The 20125-nt window shown below is 33.7% G+C and overlaps 1 pseudogene; it reads right to left on the reverse strand.

Annotated features, from left to right (window-relative positions):
• Positions 1-17190: 17190 nt before the first annotated feature.
• On the reverse strand, positions 17191-18592 carry LOC125674473 (uncharacterized; annotated as a pseudogene).
• Positions 18593-20125: the final 1533 nt, after the last annotated feature.

Genomic DNA, 20125 nt, shown 5'->3' on the forward strand with positions numbered 1-20125 from the left:
ATGTTCAGTTCTTTCCGGAGATTCATCTAAGCTGTGTCCTCTGTCCTGTCTATAAATGATTTGCCTACACCTGAAGACTGCCGCCCCGTTTTTCATGTTCCTCCACCTCAGCCTTCTGTTAACTCCGTATTGTCCAGAAAATATCTTTCAAAGCCGGTCTTCAACAACTGCGTCTTTAACGTTGAAAAGTGAAAGCGGATCACAACTTTTAAGTGTAACCTTGCACCCCCCTCCGTTTAAATCATCAGTCCCCGAATTAGACATAAGAAAGGGTTTTCCCTTATATACTCCTGAGTTAATGTATATGTTGATATACTTGCTCTTTAGCGTCTTAATGATTAAAACAGTTTTTCATATTTGATGGAACTTCGTTTTTGTGTTTTCGTCATTCTGAAAGAAGTGTTATGTAGGTCAACAATGTGAAATGTATGGAAACGTGTTGTTGACACAATTCAGCAAAGTTATCGATCAAAAATGTAAATGTAAATAATAAGGTATCATTTTAAAATATTGATCGGGATATAAATACGGGTTGGTACGTGATCAATTTTTTTTACGTCACTTTGAATTTCATGACGTGACCAACCCGTATTTATATCCTAATAAATATTTTAAAATGATATCTTATTTCGTGAATATTTTAATGGAATTATTATATTAAGAGATTATAGAATAATAAAATCAGATACGAGGAATATTAAATTTGTATAGGGATTTTTCTTTTTCAAACAGATATCTCATGCAAACACTGCTTCTATTGAAAAACCACAAATATTCTTCCAAATGATAGAATTGGAGAATCATTGAGGGCTGAGGGTAGATTAAAAAAGGTATTAATGATTAAAAAAAAACATATATATATATTAGAAATATTGGATGGTAGTGTAAAGTGTTCGCTCTGTATGCGGTCGGTCGGGGTTCGAATCCCGGCCGCGACAGACCTAGTTCGTTAAACAGGTAATGACAGTTCCATCCCCAAACTCTTTACATCAGGTGTGAATGTCATGGGTCCTCGGAGATGGCCTTTAAAACGGATGCCCCGTGTCACAGTAGGTGTGGCACGCTAAAGAACCCTCACTGCTCAATGGCCGTAAGCGCCGAGCATAGGCCTAAATTTGAAGCCCTTCACCGGTCTTGGTGATGTCTCCATATGAATTAAAAAATTTTGAGAAGAACGTTTAACAAGATACAATCAATCAATAGCATTTAAGGCAATGTTATTCAAATATTTGACAAATGAACACTTTATACCCTGGTTAGCTCCCACCCATCTTCCCAAGGCAAGGGTTTCTGATCCGCTCTGCTACGGTCCCTGGATCATTAAATGCTCTACATGACTATGCATTTTTTTCTCTTACAGATGTAATGTTATAGAGAAGAACATTTTTGGTAGAAAATGTGAAAACAGTTGTAATGGTAGTTTTCGGTATAAAGTGTTCAATTGTTATTACTGTTGTGTTCCAGTTAAATAGTGTATGAAATATTTTTAGAATACAACTGAAATGAAACAAATCAGTAGTTTGATACATATAGGTAAGTCACTTATAATAGAAAGGAACAAACAAACTGGACAAAAAAGAAAATTACGCATAACCACATACACTAACAAATGCCACATGTCAAAACACACCAATAATGCAGGATTATGAAACGCTTTACATCCATTTCATTACCTTACCAGAAATCATTTAAATACACACATAAACATGCATCTGTATGACTTGTAATACAGAATCCAGTGCTTAATTATATGTCAATAACAATCAAACCATTAAAGTGGAATTATTTTTGCAATAAATAATGAAGTTATTTTCAATTCAAAATCAGGTTGGAGATAATCTGAATCCAAATAAGTCCGATAAATAAATGTATAACTGAAAACAAAATTTAGGAAGTTATTTAGAAAAGATGTTCATCATACATGTGCAATATTACTTTGAAACTGAATACTGCGTCATCAACAAGAGTGGAGAGTTTTATTTTTAACATGAAAGTTAGTGCAAGAGGATATACTAATTCAAATATGATGATGAATTAGATTAACATATAAGCATGGATTTACATTTAGCAATTGTAGTGATTGTTTGTTATACGTAAATCTAAAAAAAAAACAACAACAAAAAAAACAACAAAAAAACCCAAGAGTTTGTACACAGGTACATTAAACGATGTACTCATCAACTTGTGTGTATTACACTTCTTGTGTAAAAGCTCATATTCATATTGCAAATGAGACTCATCCGTTTGTCTGAATGAGACATAATACACATTGCTATTGTTTTAATTTTATAAAACAGTTCTTTATATGAAAATGCTAATAACCTTAGCAAAAAACCATAAGATTCGAAGCTGATGTAGGATTTCTAATATGAATAAAAAAACGTAACTGAAGTGACTCGCAATAAATATGCAAGATTTACAACATGTAAATGTAGCTAAATGAGAATCCCAAACTAGGGACTGAAAAGTTACAAAAGTAATTTTCAAACGGTAATGTTCAAACCGCTATTAGAAATAATGAAGAGGCATCTCACCAAAAACTAAATGTATCTTTTTTATTTGAAAAGATCGCTCAGCGAAAACAAAATGTGGGGACAGGAAAAAACGACAGTACATCCATGCCCCTCCCCCTTCCTCATCATTTGTACGTTCGGAAATGCATGTAGCATATGCATGTCATTGTCAATTGTTTGTTTGAAGTATAAAGAAATTGAAAACACGATTACTTTTCGTTGTATGTAGCGTGTTGTGGACCGCAAACCATTTCACATTCATGCTTGACACAATGGCAATGTTTATCTAACACTTGTTCTAAACATATGTATTTCAGTATACAGCCCTCGTAAAATTCCACGCGGTGTTTTGAATACTTGAAACCGGGGTATTGTCTTCCATAATATAATATAATATAATGTTGTACCTTTTACCTTTTCCTTGCCCCAAGACTATTATTTTTAATCTCATTTTTGATACTAAATCACGAAATCAAATTTGATTGTGTTGACGATGATTCTGAAGAATATCTTGGTCGTTTAGAAATAATAAAGTAAGCTTAAGTTACACCGTTGCATCCTCTAAATTTCTGCATGACCGACTTACATATATGATCGGGGAAGGTGTAAGCAGTTACGCAATATCATCCTTCTGAGACACCGATCCCTGTCCTTCGCTGTCAAAGCATAATCGTGCACAAATTCTTTCTCGTTCATAATGGACGCGGACAAGTTAATTTTTTTACCGTGTTGCACACATTTTTGCTACGTCGGACAAAAATTTTACTGAGTCGGAACAGCAGCCAAAACACAAGTGGAAAACACTCCTGACTCGTGTATAGCTTAATGACGTGGCTTCTAATTATAGATCGCACCATGCAAATTGATTTTCCTGGCCTGTAAGCGCCATGCGAAGGTAACAATGCAAAGGCACCCTAGCTAAAACGGTTTCATATACATATTCTTATTCAATTTTAGATTTTGAATCACTTTAATTATTACAGACGCAGATTGAAATGGGAATTTTAACTGAAGAATGACCTGCATCTGTGTCTCACTTTCCCCAAGAATGAGGACAAAAATATCACCCTTTTTATACATATTTTATTCACTGTTCAACGAACTGTATTTCAGGAGAAAAAATGCAACTGCAGAGATGAATGTTATCCCCGTGCTAGATCGGTTGCAAAATTACGACTACTTTAAACACGACTTGTTGACTACAGCGATGCACAAATTCGCCTATAGGTGGCAATAAACCGGAAACATGATGACATAAGCAAAATCCAACTGGCGGCAATAAGCGCTTAAGCTACGCTTAGCGCTTAAGACTGATTCTATGTAACTATCAAAATTCAGTGGCCACGGTATGTCACAGATTTTTATGAAACTTTGTGTGTAACAATATTATGATAGATATAAAACAAAAAGGACATGCAAAGGTTTGATTTAGCAACGGTTGCCATGGAAACCGATCCTCTAACAACAGCTGGACAAGATATGCATATTTATGTTATATTTTGAATAATAAAAAATTAAACGCTATTGTTTATAAAAACAACAATTGTAAAAATTATTTTGAGCTAGGTTCTAGCTTTTAGAATTTTTTTTTGTATTTATTTAATCCTTGAAAACAATAGAAATAATTATTTTTATGATGTATAAGGGTTTGATATATGTAATTTTTAGAGAGGGATAAAATATATTTGCCCAGTCAGTTGGTGTAAACTCACATGCTAGTAAAATGTATTGAATCTTACTATAAAAAAGTACAGAAACACATCTGTGGAGAAACCAAAGGTAAACACATAAACCAGTAGTTTCCTCTGATGCACAAACCAAAATACACCAGAAAGAGTTATTGCCCTTTGTAACACTCTCTTGTATTGGAGATATGAACAGCCTTCATTTGTTTTCAGTATGGCAGGAGGTAGAAATTGAGTTTTTATTCAATTTGTTCTTCAGAAGTTTATCAATATCAGATGCTCTTTGTTCACTTAATTCACTACCACGATCTTTATCTTCAATTGTGCTAAAGGATTTCGGTTTATTTAATGGAATACAAATCCGTTTGATCTTTGCCATAGTCACCGGACTCTAGCATCCAATCGTCTACGTATTCGTAGAAAAAGTAAATGTTGTGGAATTTAACGCTTTATTGCATCACATCCGAATAAAAAAATGACCAGGGAAACAGAAGGCTGACAGACATATTCATAGAAAATATGAAAAAGCCCTGCCTGTTGCCATGTTGGAACTTGTATTGACGTAAGTATTCTATTTGATTTAGAATCCAAATTCTAAAGTAAAGGCTGAATAAAATGTATCAGAAAATTTGGCATTTAGTAAACATATGAGGACCCCAATTTATTTTATACTGCCAGCCAGGCTAGTCAGCTATAGTGGTATACATGTAGACTGAACATTGTAAGTAGTCCTGTCATTTACTGCATGGGTGTACAATATAGAATACTAGTTAAGTATGTCCCCAACCTAACATTCACTCAGGGAGTTTCCTATCACATTTACACAGAGTTCAGGATCTGTAAAAATTGGGGAATACTTATAAAATCATGTTTCATGTGGAAATTTTCAAAAGGACTAGGCTTAATTTATGTAATCCTAAGTGATGACCCCCCATCTCTCTCTCTCTCTCTCTCTCTCTCTCTCTCTCTCTCTCTCTCTCTCTGACTGTCAAGTTTACAATAAAAACAAACATGTGAATGCCTGTGTGCATTATAGATAAAGATTGTTAAAATCATATATATTGGTGAGCCAGGCTACTTTCAAGTTTGTTTACCTGTGGTAACCCCCACTAATATGTGATGGTTCTAATCTACAGAAGAAATCACACAAATACTATTATGATTTAAAGTTTTCTCATCTCTGTAATTATGAACTTTAGGACACTTGATTTGGAAAAATTAAATGATGAAAAATTGATGATTTTGAATTGGGTCCTGTAACTGGGCCCTCAAATTTTAATACATGTAGGTCCTGTCAACTGAAGTAAATCAAAAAATATTAAATGTAAATTGTAAATATTCAAATACTTTTGAATTCTTACTTTTTCATCCAATAATCACATATTTTGGCCAAAGTACATGACCACTATTTTATGTAATTAATGTGAGCTTTTCTGTGTTTCAGCTGTATGAGCATCATACTGTGCAAATCACCTAAAAATGGAGTTGACCAAGTTGCTGACTTTGAGGAGGTAAATATTCAGCATTAATACATACACATTGAATACATAATTTTAAATTCAAATTTGAATCCCAGTATCATAAATCCTAAAACAAATTAATAGATGTGGGGAATGTGGTACATTGGGTTTAGTTTCTTGGTTATAGAGCCTGCATGGAAACTGAATTCTCTAGAATAATCACAGGAGACCATCCATTTTTTATGCGACATGATGACTTGAAACGTTTTCATCACAACTTCCTAAAAAAAAATTATTACTTCACTTAATTAGCATACTCAAAAAGACTAGTTGTTTTGTTGTCAATGATGCACATATGTATGTACACATGTGTATGAGCTCAGTATCATTTGTAAAAATGATTAATTCTAATTAGGTCAATGTTGAGAATCACTCAAGTGACCTACATGTTGCTATTTGTGTGCGTCAGTCATCATAAGACGTTAATTGAACATTATTTTTTTTTCTTGATAACCACCCTTCCAATTCTTTTCAAATTTCTTTTAAGCATCTTTGGGACAAGGGAAATTAACATAGATTGTAAATCAAAGGACTCTGGATTGACGGTACTTTTAAAAATGCTCTATACCAAAATTGAGAATTTTGTTTTAGAACCAGGGTTTGATTTCTTCAATTTTATGGAGAAAACTTTTTCAGATATACACTTCGTTAAATTGTAGAGTTGGGGAAGGGGGGGGGGGGTTATAAGTATATTTGACATTTATTTGTGTCCAAATTATGCAATTAATACTGAGGATTTCAGTAGTAGTCTGTTTTTAAAACAACAGACACCTAGAATTAAGAGCACAATGAAAGCATACATGTGATAAGGAGGGGGGGGGGGGGTGACTTCATAATAATGCCTGAAAATTCTTAACAAGTAAATTTTAACAAAAATTTTACACTAGAGATCTAAGAGATGCCAATTCAAGATAATTAACATGCTTTGTTTATTGGCATCTGGTGTACATTTAGCAACAAGTAGTGTTGTTCATTGTGAAACGATAAATTGATAATGTACATGTATGCGTTGGTTGTACATGTGTTTTAGGCATATCTTATTGAATGTTTTGTTGTGTTTGGTTGTCGAAAATATTGATAGAAATTAATAATGAAAAATTGCTGATATACTAAGGACATCATGATTCTGATCTAAAGAAATTGAGGACTAGTTAATATTTACATACTTTGTTACATCATGACCATACATTGCTTGCAAGAAAAACACACATGGGCCACATACATGTAATCAGTGACTAAGACATTTTGTTCAGTTATACTATTTTCAAGTCATTACATTTAATTCTTAGAAAAATTCCTTAACTGGCAATTGATTGCAATCAGAAATTGCAAATTTTCTATTTATTCCTTACTTGACACCATCGAATGACAGTAATGTGATGCGCGCTCCCTGTAATCAGGGGGAAATAACTCGTATAGCATTGTGAAAAATGTAGCTCATTGATTATTCATATACGTTTGAAATATTTTATGGTTATACAAGATTTTTTTACAATAACTATTGAAAAAGACTCGAACACAATTTATGTTCATGTTATGCATAAATTTTATTAAATCATTGACTCCACAAAATATTATGACATCACAGGAGGGTGGAACTACCTTAAATAAAGCTGAATGCTTATGAAGGAAAAACAGAAAGGGGTACCAAAATTGCGAATTTCGAAAACACAGGGTTGTGAATGTGGGTCCAAAAGAGTCATATAGTGTATAACATGGATTGTGTAGCCCTTAGAGCTATAGTGATACTTTGAATTTTTTTAAATTTGATTAATACTCAGGTAACCAATAAGGTTTGTGGACATCTTGTTAATTTATGAGTATTAACACTATTAATAGCTCTTCAATACAGCATAAACACATGTATACAAACTGTATCAAAACATAACATCCTTTAGGCCAATTCAACTTAATTAGTAAGATTATCATCCTGGGTCACCAAAAAGTATGGGGCAGACTGTGGGAAGATTTTATTTTTTAATTTTTATTTTCTGAGAAATATATTGATGACAAACGAGTTTTTGTCAACAGAAGTGCATAATTTAATGCCAGATATATAAATCTATGTTATTTCACAGATGATTTTTGAGGGGCGGGTGGGCGGGCATGATAATTTATCAACTAAGTAATTAATTAAGTGGTAAAATTACTATTCTAGCATCATGAATGATCTTGTACATGTAAATTTAGTTTAATCAAATTGAATTAGGTGTTTACTGTATGAAAATGTGAAAAAGAAGATGAACTTTTCAATATTTGTTCAACACATTTTTTAGAACTTGAAGAGCAGAAGATGCATTCCATGACTCTTATGTGATATAGAAGACAAAGAAGAGCTCTTGAGAATGGAAAAAAAAACCTGCGAGTTTTACAGTCAATAACACACCTCACGACACAAGTCCATCCTGATTCAGTAAACTATTCTTCTAAGGAAACACCATGACTTAGTTAAGATAAAGTTTTGGTGTCAGAAGACTAATGTAACTAAAACATTGCAAAATTAACCTGCAAGTGTCTTATGTGAGCCTACTGAATAAGGATTCATTACTAAACAGTTGAAGGAAAATCACTATTATAATGATTTAAAAAAAAAGATGATTGTGTTGTTTGGATAACATTGTGATCCATGTTTGTTGAATAAACAACTTTGCAAAAATGAGTTGTTCTGTGTTAATATTATAAATTTACTAATTACTAGTATGTCAACATAGACTACAGTAACACTGAACAAACTTCAATAAATTTTAAAGTTTCATGCAGTTTCTGCAGTAGAAAGTGACACCTATTGATTTTCTGGTCCAAAGGTCACCAGGTGCAATACAATACTCTGTACAATTGATGTCTGACCAGTTTCTTCAGAACCCTTTGATTGGTAGTGATATTTCATACAGGGGTTGGTCACTGGTAGTATATAACCCCCATTGATTTTCAGGTCAAAAGATTAAAAATGGCAGGGGCCTCCGTGGCCGAGTGGTTGGAGCATAGCGTTCAAAATGACACGGTCTCAGTCGACGCGGGTTCGAATCCCGCTCGCGCTGGTATTAAGTGAGAAAGTTTCCCAATTTAGTTTCGGAAGGTCAGTGGTCTCTTCCCAGGTACATTGTATCTGGGTTCTCACTTTCACCAATAAACACTGGGCACCACCAGAAAACTGAAAAATTGTTGAGTGTGGCGGAAAATATCAATAAATCAATCAATTAAAAATGACTAGGTGCAATGTAGCTAGTACTCTATGCAATGGTGTCCCCCCAATATCTTGGGCCTGTTGTTCAATTATGATATTTCATATGTTGGTTGGTTATGAATAGTAGATGACCCTAATGATTTCCAGGTCAAAGGTCAACAAATACAAGGCAGTACAATGAACAATTTATTGGTATCTACCCAATATCTTGAGAAGACTTTTTATAGTTATTGATAATAGTTTACATGACAATACAGTACATGTAATATAGCTCGTTTATGGAAATGATTCCAAAATCTACTTGGTGTTTGGGGAGGGGGGGGGGGGGGGTCCTACTGGATTACAGTTTATGTTTACATGGTTTTTTTTAATCACTCTAACTAATTTTTATTAATATGTTAAACTTCTCCATGTTTATTTTTGAAATATCAATTGTTCATTTTAACTGAAAATGGTGTAGGTTGTATTATTTGTCATTAGTATGAATTTTTGGCAAAATGCCCAAATCTACAGTTTTCGTACTACAATAGATCAATTGTACTACATTTCACCATTAATCTTTTTATATAAATTAGGAGTCTTTGATATGGACACCCTTTGATGACAGTTGATTATGCTGTATGTATTTTCCAAATTATAAAAATTCATCAACGAAATCCAACAAAAAATCCCCTTTTGGCAAAATACCCAAATCTACAGTTTTCGTACTTCAATAGATCTATTGCACTACGTTTCACCATTAATCTTTTATATACATTAAGAGTCTTTGATATGGACATCCTTTGATGACAGTTGATTATGCTGTATGTATTTTACAAATTATCTAAATTCATCAACGAAATCCAACAAAAAATCCCCTTTTGGCAAAATACCCAAATCTACAGTTTTCATACTAAAGTAGATCTATTGCACTACGTTTCACCATTAATCTTTTTATATATATTAAGAGTCTTTGATATGGACATCCTTTGATGACAGTTGATTATGCTGTATGTATTTTCCAAATTATCTAAATTCATCAACGAAATCCAACAAAAAATCCCCTTTTGGCAAAATGCCCAAATCTACAGTTTTCATGCTACTACAGATCAATTGCACTACGTTTCACCATTAATCTTTTTATATATATTAAGAGTCTTTGATATGGACATCCTTTGATGGCAGTTGATTATGCTGTATTTTCCAAATTATCTAAATTCATCAACGAAATCCAACAAAAAATCACTTTTTGGCAAAGTGCCAAATTATAATACATTGGTGCAGCGGTCAGTAACACACTCTTTACCATAGGTGGATATAGATATCATAAATAAGGAGGGAATTTTATGGGGAATCGAGATTTATGGAGAAAATTAGTTGTCTTTTTCAATTTTTTATATACCACAAGGACAAAACATGGGCAAAACGGGCTGAATTTTGCAGTTCAATTAGCCCTCATAGACTGCTGTCGGTTTCCATGGCAACGGATGGTAGAAATTCGGTGGTGGGGTTGAAATTATGTAAGATGGTGCAAGTAAAGTTAATACTGTGAAAATCAAAGAAATCTGTGACATTGAGTGGCCAGACCCTATCTGATTTCTTTGATTTTTACATAGAATTGATCTTAAAAAGCACATAATTAGTTTGTGTTGGCACTGCCATCAAATCAAGTAAAGCTCAGCACAAAATTAAAACACACTGCATATATACATCAAACAACATTTAAATATCTTTATCTTTCACAACTACGTTATGTAAAATTGATCAAAGCAATGCGAGTTATAACGGCTTGACGGTAATTTTCCGCTACATAACTAGACACTAATAAACACTTATCCGTATAACTAATATTATCCCCAAAATCTGATGAAAAATACTCGTAAGCAAAGGAATTATATTGCTTGAGAGCATACCTACAATGGACGTTTCGTATAGACCGCCATAGCCTCGGACGCAATTATCGTATACTCCGACCTGGCAACGATGAATGCCGAACACAACTGTGTTGCTGAGATCGAGGTCATACAAAGAGAGAAACTGACGTGAGTGACTACACATTTTGTTTGTTTTGAAATATTACATCGTGTTGTGAATAACTTTTATAAAGTATTATATGTGTAAGAAAATAATGGTTTCGCAAAGGTGACACTCAAATAAAATTTTGATAATGAATTTGCTATAAAATTGGTATATCAAATTGTTTACAAATTTGCACAGTGCCTTTTTTGCACATTTTTCCGAACTGGTGACCTCCAAGGTTAATGTACATCGGTGTTTACGAGCAGGGACTGACAGGATGAGAATAATTCATAAATCAACATTTTCTGCTGATTTGATGGTTTATTGCTTCAGATTCACTCTGAATCAATGAGATCATCTATATTCAATTACAAATATGTTATTCTATTTGTTCGTTTATTTTTCAATTTATTTCCCATCAGTTACAGCTTGTATTGCTTTAAAGTGCAGCACATAAGCAATTTTTAACACACTGTATATACATCAAAGAGCATTTAAATATCTTCATCTTTCACAACAACATAATGTAAAGGAAACTGCAAAACAAAATCATCAAAATTAAGAAAAGTTATGCACAAAACTAAAGCATCAAATAGCATTTAAATACCTTCATCTTTCACAACTATCGAATGTAAAGAAAACAGCACACTATGTCAATGCTTATTACACAAGGATTGCAAAGTTTATACCATAAAAATCACTACAGTAATTGAAAAAAGTGTGTCCATGGGGTGTAGATTGAAATACAGTGTAGTTTAATAATTTCAATTTTGACAAGAAATGTATAAACAAAAATGGTACATTAAGTTAATGCAAAACAAGATTTCCAAGGTTTGGCAATGAAAGTCATTGTAATAATGCAAAGAATCACAAAAATTCTAGTGTCGAAATGTTGATTATGCAAGCAACATCTAAGTGTTCATTTTAAACCACTACATAATGTAAATGTAAGATCAAATCATGGCAATGCAAAATGAGGTTTTCAAAGTTTGAGCATTGATATCATTACATAATACCAACTGATTAAATCATCCAGGTACACACTCAAAATGCTGAATATTATTTTGTAAATACATTCTAGATATAGGGTTCTTAAAAATATGTCGGATTCGCAGGATATCAGATCACAGTAATTTACCAAGGTGGCAGGGTACATTTGGGGGCGGGGGATCCTGAAACATGTGGGTATGGGTCAAAGTCGGATTATGACAGACTAATGAAAAATCATATATCCCTTTTATATCAATACTTAAATTTCATATTCATGTAGTTAATAAATTATGACCCTAAATTACATGTTATCCATACATACCTGTGCTGGTGCATAAAACAGGTGCCCCTTTCTCGCTTTGATTTTCTCTCATATGGGTTAATTCGCACAACCCCCACACCATCACGGTACCAAGCGAGGGGATTTAGACACTGTGCACAATCACGAACCCTGTCTGTAGGTCTTAAAAATCTACCTTTCATATGGGACCATCCATCTTCCCTCTCAGCTACAGACCTTTTGCTGGACCTTGCATGTTTTCACCGGAATTTCTCCAGGAACTGACGACGTGTCTTAGTTTCGTATTTACATTCATCTATATGCTAAGAATCATGGTGATACCAACATGTTGCATATCTACATTTTCATTAAGCACTCAGCTATATCTAACATGTATCCTAAAATTATTGTATACAGTTTTACACATGTAGTATCACTTCAAATATGAGGTATTTCCATCTAGGGCCTATAGTGCGAAACTGTCCTATGCTATCTAAGTAATTAAGATATTGTTTAACAAAGTTGTTCTTAATAGTCAATCTCTTTGTAGATACTAACTTTACAGCAACATAGTATAAGAAACGTGTGACACTTTGCAGTAAAGCATTAAAAAACTTCATAAACATTTGATAAGTATTTCTTTTTAGATATTGGCAATGCAATATGCCCTGGTTAAGGAGGTACACTACCTCTTAATAATGGCTAACTTCCTTTTAAACATGAATGAACATATGAATATCAGTAACACATAATTAAGTACTAATTGAATAGCCAAATAGGTTAAAATGTCGACTGCAAATCTATTAATCGCGAGTTCGAGTCCAGTGGGGAATTCAAATTTTAATCTATGATGACATTGAACACTGCATGTCAATTTAGGACACAGTCCAGCATTCAGAAAGAGAGAGAGAGAGAGAGCTTTTGTTTGTGTTGTAAAAATTCTATGACTGTGAAAGTGAATAAAAAATATATTTCAAAAGGAAAAAAATCATCATCAAAAAGTGCTATTTTTCGTCACGGTCACGTACTAATAAAAACCAATCCCCGATAAAATGAATTTTACTAGTACGTGACAGAGACGAAAAATCTAATAATAACTGATAACGTGAGTTTTTAATCACTAAAATATATATAGTCATCTATATATATATTTTGCAGCCCTTCACCGGCATTGACGACGTCTCGATATAAGTGAAAAATTCTCAACGGGACGTTCGACAATTTACAAAAAATAAACCAATCCATGCGAACAAAAACTCACAGCTTCAAATAATTTCCTTAGTTGATATAGCCATGTTAGGTTTCCATTAAAAAACCTGAGCTGTAAATTGAATGTTTTTATATTGGGTAGGTCTGTATCTCTCTGGTCTTTCCCAATTTCCCCCCAGAAAGTTACAGTTCTGCATGCAACTAAGACTCAAGTTGATATCACAAATATGTTTGAGTTCCTCATTGACAATGTCTGTGTAGTCTTTGGAAATCGGGCCTCTGTTGGAATTCCCATGGACACGAATTGTGCTTCTTTATTCACTGATCTGTTTTTATATTCCTCTGCACGAGACGATAAAACCTCTTCTTGTGGTCCTCAACTGGACATTTAGATATACAGACGTTTTATCTATATATATTAACATTATTCATTTTCATTCATATATTGTCAGGAAACGAAATTTATAGTAACGTGTAAATATGTGATAAAAATAATTCCCACATCAAGCTATGGAGCTCACGGTGGGTGTGACCGATCGACAGGGGATGCTTACTCCCCCTAGGCACCTGATTCCACCACTGGTGTATCAAGGGGTCCGTATTTGCCCTACTCTTAATTTTGTGTTTTTTATAGGAATTATGAGATTGATCACTGTTGGTTATATTAACTTTTTATACGCTCGTCGTCAGACGTGAGGTATTATGTTATGGCGCCGTCTGTTCGTCTGTCCCTGTGTCCATTCGAGCTCATGTGTTCCAGACCTTTTCTGTAACGGGTGTATGTAGAGAGTTGGAATTTGATAACAATTTCGAGCGCAAGAATTTGCATTTCAGATGAATTGGTGCACTGTGGCCTACTTTAGGGCGACATATAGGCCAAACACTTTTTCGGATTTTTTTTTCGTTACAGATACAGATATTGCCCTAAAATTTAGTGACAATCTTCCTCTCGGAGGAACACGGCTTCAGTTTGCATTTCAACATGCGTCTGTCCGTGTGTCTGTCCGAGATAATGTTTTCTGGACTTTTATCCAGTGACGGATGCATGGAAATCGGGCCTCTGTTGGAATTCCCATGGACGCGAATTGTGCTTCTTTATTCACTGATCTGTTTTTATATTCCTCTGCATGAGACGATAAAACCTCTTCTTGTGGTCCTCAACTGGACATTTAGATATACAAACTTTTTATCTACATATATTAACATTATTCATTTTCATTCATATATTGTCAGGAAACGAAATTTATAGTAACGTGTGAACATGTGATAAAAATAATTCCCACATCAAGCTATGGAGCTCACGGTGGGTGTGACCGATCGACAAGGGATGCTTACTCCCCCTAGGCACCTGATTCCACCCCTGGCTGTTTTTGCCTATAATAGCTCTAAAACTTCATTGTTATTTCGAATTTCAAACATTTCGGTTGAGCATCACTGAAGAGACATAATTTGTCGAAATGCGCATCTGGTGCATCAAAATTGGTACCGTATAAGTTTTACATTATGACCCCTGGGTCGAGGCCTCTGCTGGTGGACTGTTAGTCCCCGAGGGTCTACGGATGTATATTTAATTGCTGTTATAAAATTTAGAAATTCATTTCAAAATTAAGGATTATCTCCCTCATGCATAGCTCTTATCCTTAAACGAATTTGACTCCACTTTTTTGGCACACTGTTTTTGTCTATAATAGCTCTAAAACTTTATTGTTATTTCGGATTTCAAACATTTCGGTTGAGCATCACTGAAGAGACATAATTTGTCGAAATGCGCATCTGGTGCATCAAAATTGGTACCGTATAAGTTTTACATGTAAACAAAATTTTAAACAAAATATGAAAAAGTGTTACAATGTAAAAAGGCGAAAAACACCCGTTAGAGTGTGTCATGGAGTGGATTCAGGGAACTTATAGAAAAAAAAACTGATCAAAATGTAAAAGTGTTTTTAGGATTACCTAGTGTTGTATTTCTAATGGGTTTATTTAACATATTGACGTCACATGCATCAAAGATGAAGTACTGGACTCGACAGTCATCTAGTGAAGAAAAGGAATGGCAGCAAGCAAATCGAAGAAAACCAGGGAAGGCTCGGAAATTAAAATTGTTTGAAGAATTTATTTTAACTCTACTAAGACTTCGCTTAGGTTTAAATACATATTTCCTTGCTATGCGTTTTGGTATTTCACAGTCACTTGTATCATCCATTTTTACATCATGGATTTCTTGTATGGAATAAGAGTTGTTGCCCCTTTTGAAATGGCCTTCAAGGAAAAAAATTCAAAGACACATGCCACTTTCATTCAAATTGAAGTATCCCTTGACTCGTGTTATTATAGATGCCACTGAATTCTTTGTTCAGCGTCCCATTAATCCCACAGCTCAAAGTCGAACTTGGTCAAATTATAAATCTAAAAACACATTTAAAGCTCTTGTGGGCATAACACCAAATGGTGCATTTTCTTTCATATCTGATCTTTGGTCAGGAAATATATCTGACAGGTGTATCACAGAGAAAAGTGGGTTCTTGGATTACATTCAGAGGGGTGACCATGTGATGGTTGATCGTGGATTTCTCATCAATGATTTGTTACTACCAAGAGGTGCGTTTTTAAATATGCCACCGTTTACAAGAGCATGTCGTCATGGTAAAGGGAGGTACTTGACAGCTAAAGAAATCAGGCAATCTAAAAGCATTGCATCTTTGAGGATACTTGTAGAACGTGTCATCCAAAGACTGAAATCATATCAGTTTCTCAGTGGAACTTTGTACATAAATTCAATACCAGTGGCAAATCAGGCTCGTAAGGTGTCTGCAGTGTTATGTAACTTTATGAAACCTCTGGTGAAAAAGTAAACACATGAAATAAATTAAATTTAAGCCATTAAAGAAAAAGATTTGTTGTTATTTACATAATTTTATTTGTAGATACGTTGGAGTAGAATGAATTTACACAGATATTTTAGGAAATATATACTTTCTGTAAAACACAATTAATCTATCTGAAATGTTTTCCCAAAATTTAGCATCAAAATTAACTCTGTGGATAAAAATATCAGCATGTGTATATATTATTAAGTCGCACCATTTCCTTTTTGTAACAGCAAGTTGGCACTGGATTTGGCAAAAATATGGTGAGAATTCATTTGTTTTCAAAGAAGGGACTCCTTGTTCAATCCTAAAAAATTTTGAATCATGACCAACAGCATCATAAGCAGTCATCTGAGCACATGAAACACTAAACCATCGGGTGATACACCAATGAATGGAAAGTCATTATAGATGACTAACCCACTAAGATCACAAGAAAAACTATTGTGGTCTATATTCTGCTTTTCAACATTCAAATCTCTGGCTTTACTTTCATACTTTTCCCCATGATTCAAGGAAGCTATATTGTTGTATGTCATATTATTTTGACCTAAACTTTGTTTTAAAAGACTTCCATTTTCATTTCTACCAGTAAAATGCAAACAACTGTGTACAACAGAGGCAGTTATTCTGCCAAATCTTTGATAAAACCAAACATCACAACTACTCTGAGATTTACTCTCCATGAATATTTCCTTGCAAACATTTTCCTCATAATATGTTTTCAGGATATTAACAAAATTTCCATATGATTGATCAGCAGATTTCGCAAGATCAAGTACATTACTGTGGATAGAATTTTCAAATTCGTATTCAGATTCTGAGCTATCTGACAAAGTATAAGTAGCACAAGCTTCTAATTTTTGGGTTTTCATAACTTTGTATATTTGTTTCTCAATGACATTACTATCTGTTTCATTTTGTTGTAAGTGAACAGGTTTATATCATTGTCCAGTTGGTTTTGCTGGAATTTCACAGTTGGGCTCCTTTCGCAAGTCCAGTTGAACAACTTTGATAGGTCTAGAAGATCTTGTTGGGTTCGTCCACTTTGCTAACTTGTCAGTGACACCAATAGTAAGATCTGTCAGTTAAATCCTGCACAAAGGCCTGGAGACCAAACAATAGGGCTGCCACATGTTAGCAAGTACCATCACCACTGAAATAATGCATTTAAATTTCTCTGAATTCACAGATACAAAAATTTGATTTTTAATAGTAAAATAATTTTTGGTAAAATTGTGATTTTCTCGATCAGTGACAGAAAAAAAAAGTTTATAAGCTCCAGTTATTTAGAAGGTCCAATTTTTTATTGATGCAAAGTTAAATCATTGTCATCCTTTTGAAAAATTGATTTCCCTTTATAATATCACAGAAATCTTTAGTCAGATAGAATTTTATACCATTAAGATATAATCTCTTTTATCATAAAGGTTTAAGTTGCATGCCGAATCTACAAAAAAGTATTAGGGCAGCAGTGGTATCTTTTACTAATATTTATGATAACAAATCATCAATTTGAAATAAGAATTATCAGTTTGCTACATGTATAACAAATTATCAATATGATTTAACTAATTATTAAATTTTCATTGAAAAAAACAAACAAATTACTAATTTGTTATAATAATTAATAAACTGATAATACTGTCAAAGTTTGATCAGTTAAGTCAGATTCCACTAATCCCTATACTAAAATCTTATCTTGGGCTCGTTGAATGGATCAAAGGATCATACTTTTTATATTGTTGTTTATATAACAGTACAAGAGTTTACATACACTACACATGTGCATTCTCCGGAGTGTATGATTCCATCAACATCAACCAGGATCCAAAGGTTATATGGGGCAACAGACTGTCTCTCTTCTGGTGTGCATTGGGCCCGAATATAACGGGATTTTTCATCCAGAAACGTCATCATTACGTTACTGATGTGTCCATTGCTGTGTAATCGAAAACTATTGTCATTCTTGTAAGATTTCAGTCTATCATTAGTCCACGCACACTTACTTTTTAGATAAAATTGTACGTCAAAACTTTCTATATTGGGAAGATCAGTCAAGTCGCCTTTCCATTTTAAATCAGTGCAGACTGGATTGGGGTACACTTTTCCATTGATTGTGCGTCGTGAATCTCTACTTTTACCATCGTCGTCCAAATCGGTCTTCGTTGGAATATCCTGAGGTAAAGCTTCGCGAGCCAAATCTAGGAGTTCATATTTCCTGTACCCAGACGTTTTTACACCACTTTCATTCAAAAATGCTTTTAATTGTGGCAGACACATGGAGGTTAAATCGTCTTCCGTTGCCATGTTTGAATAAACAAAAAATGCCCAAGATCGACACACTTTTCCGGACTTCTTAACAAGAGAGTTCCGCTAACGCGGTATTTACGATCTTACGTATTGTCCGCTACCCAATCTACGTTTTATGTCAAATGATTGCTGGACTGTAGGTAAAATAAATTAAAATCTTTAAAACTCTGTAGGTTTTGGAAGTCACAATTTTCCAGATAAAATAGGCAAAAGTCAAAATTATTACCACTATACATGCTATTTGTGCATTTACATCACTTTGAAAGTAACAACATGGTTCAGTAGATGGAAATTTATTGAAAAAGTCAAATGAAATGCATGTTCTTTAATTCATATCAAAGAGACATTTCCATTATTTATATAAACTCAATGCCCGAAAACCTATGTACATGTATATTAACACTGGTGATGTGTTCTATTTTTAGAAGCGAATGTACTCTGGGAAAGGCTGCTAAACATATTTTGTTCATGAATTTGGTCAACATATATCCTCGACAAAATGTACATGCAAATTTTGATAGTAATATATAGGGTTTTTAATATTAAGATGTGGTATTGGGAAATACCTTAGGGATTCTGGATAAAATACATTTTAAAAAAAAAACAGATACGAAAGTCACTAACAATTCCTAGAATCGTGTTTTAAAAAGAAACTTCTCCCTAAAGGATTTGAATTGAAGTGGAAATTGAGTTTGGATGCTCAGGAAGACAACAAAGACATTTTTCAAGAGAACTGAGGCTCAACTCTAGAAATGTAATGCTGAAGTCCATAAGGGGTTGTGCTAAATCGGTATCGAATATAGAATTCTCTATAGAGAACCAATCTGCATATCTAAACTTCAATCTAGGTGTAGAGGGATTTGCTAATGCTATCAACTCTATTAAGGCAAATGAAGAAGTTAGTGTTTAAAACTCAATCAGTTAGAGAATAAGAAACTCGTATCGTTGGTAGGTAAAGAGGGAAATCATAGCATGCTTACAGAGCATGTCTCCACTTCAATTGAAACAAATGCAATCAATGAAGAACTAAATCCAACTCAAATTAAAGGGGCTGGAATTTGTTTCTATCATAGTGTTGCGTACTAAATGAAGATCAAAAGCAACATGCAAAAATTAAAACGACAATTCAAGAATTGTAGAACAACGTGATAACAAAAGTATTTTTATAAAGTGTTTATAGATGGGGATTTTCAAAAAGATTTAGACAATGTTAAATTATTAGATTGGAAGTTTTGAGTTATTGGCCACGGAGGCAGATTAATAATGACAACCTTTCGTTTCGATATGGACATTATTGTTAAAAATATGGTCTGAATGATCACATTCTATGACAAAAATACAACTTCTGAAATTTACCAATATGAGTATTTTACCCCCTGAAGTAATGGAATGTAAAACAAATGAAACTATGAAATCAAATATAACAAAAGAAAAAGAAGTAATCAACCTCTCTTGAAATATATTAACAAATGAACAACTAAATTTGTAGGGCAAAGGTTTGAAATTTGTACTCACAAAGAAAACAAATTTTGATTTTACTCAGTTTTAAAGGAATCAATTTAAAGA

Source organism: Ostrea edulis, chromosome 3 (assembly GCF_947568905.1).
Source record: "Ostrea edulis chromosome 3, xbOstEdul1.1, whole genome shotgun sequence".
In the NCBI taxonomy this organism is placed as follows: Eukaryota; Metazoa; Mollusca; class Bivalvia; order Ostreida; family Ostreidae; genus Ostrea; species Ostrea edulis.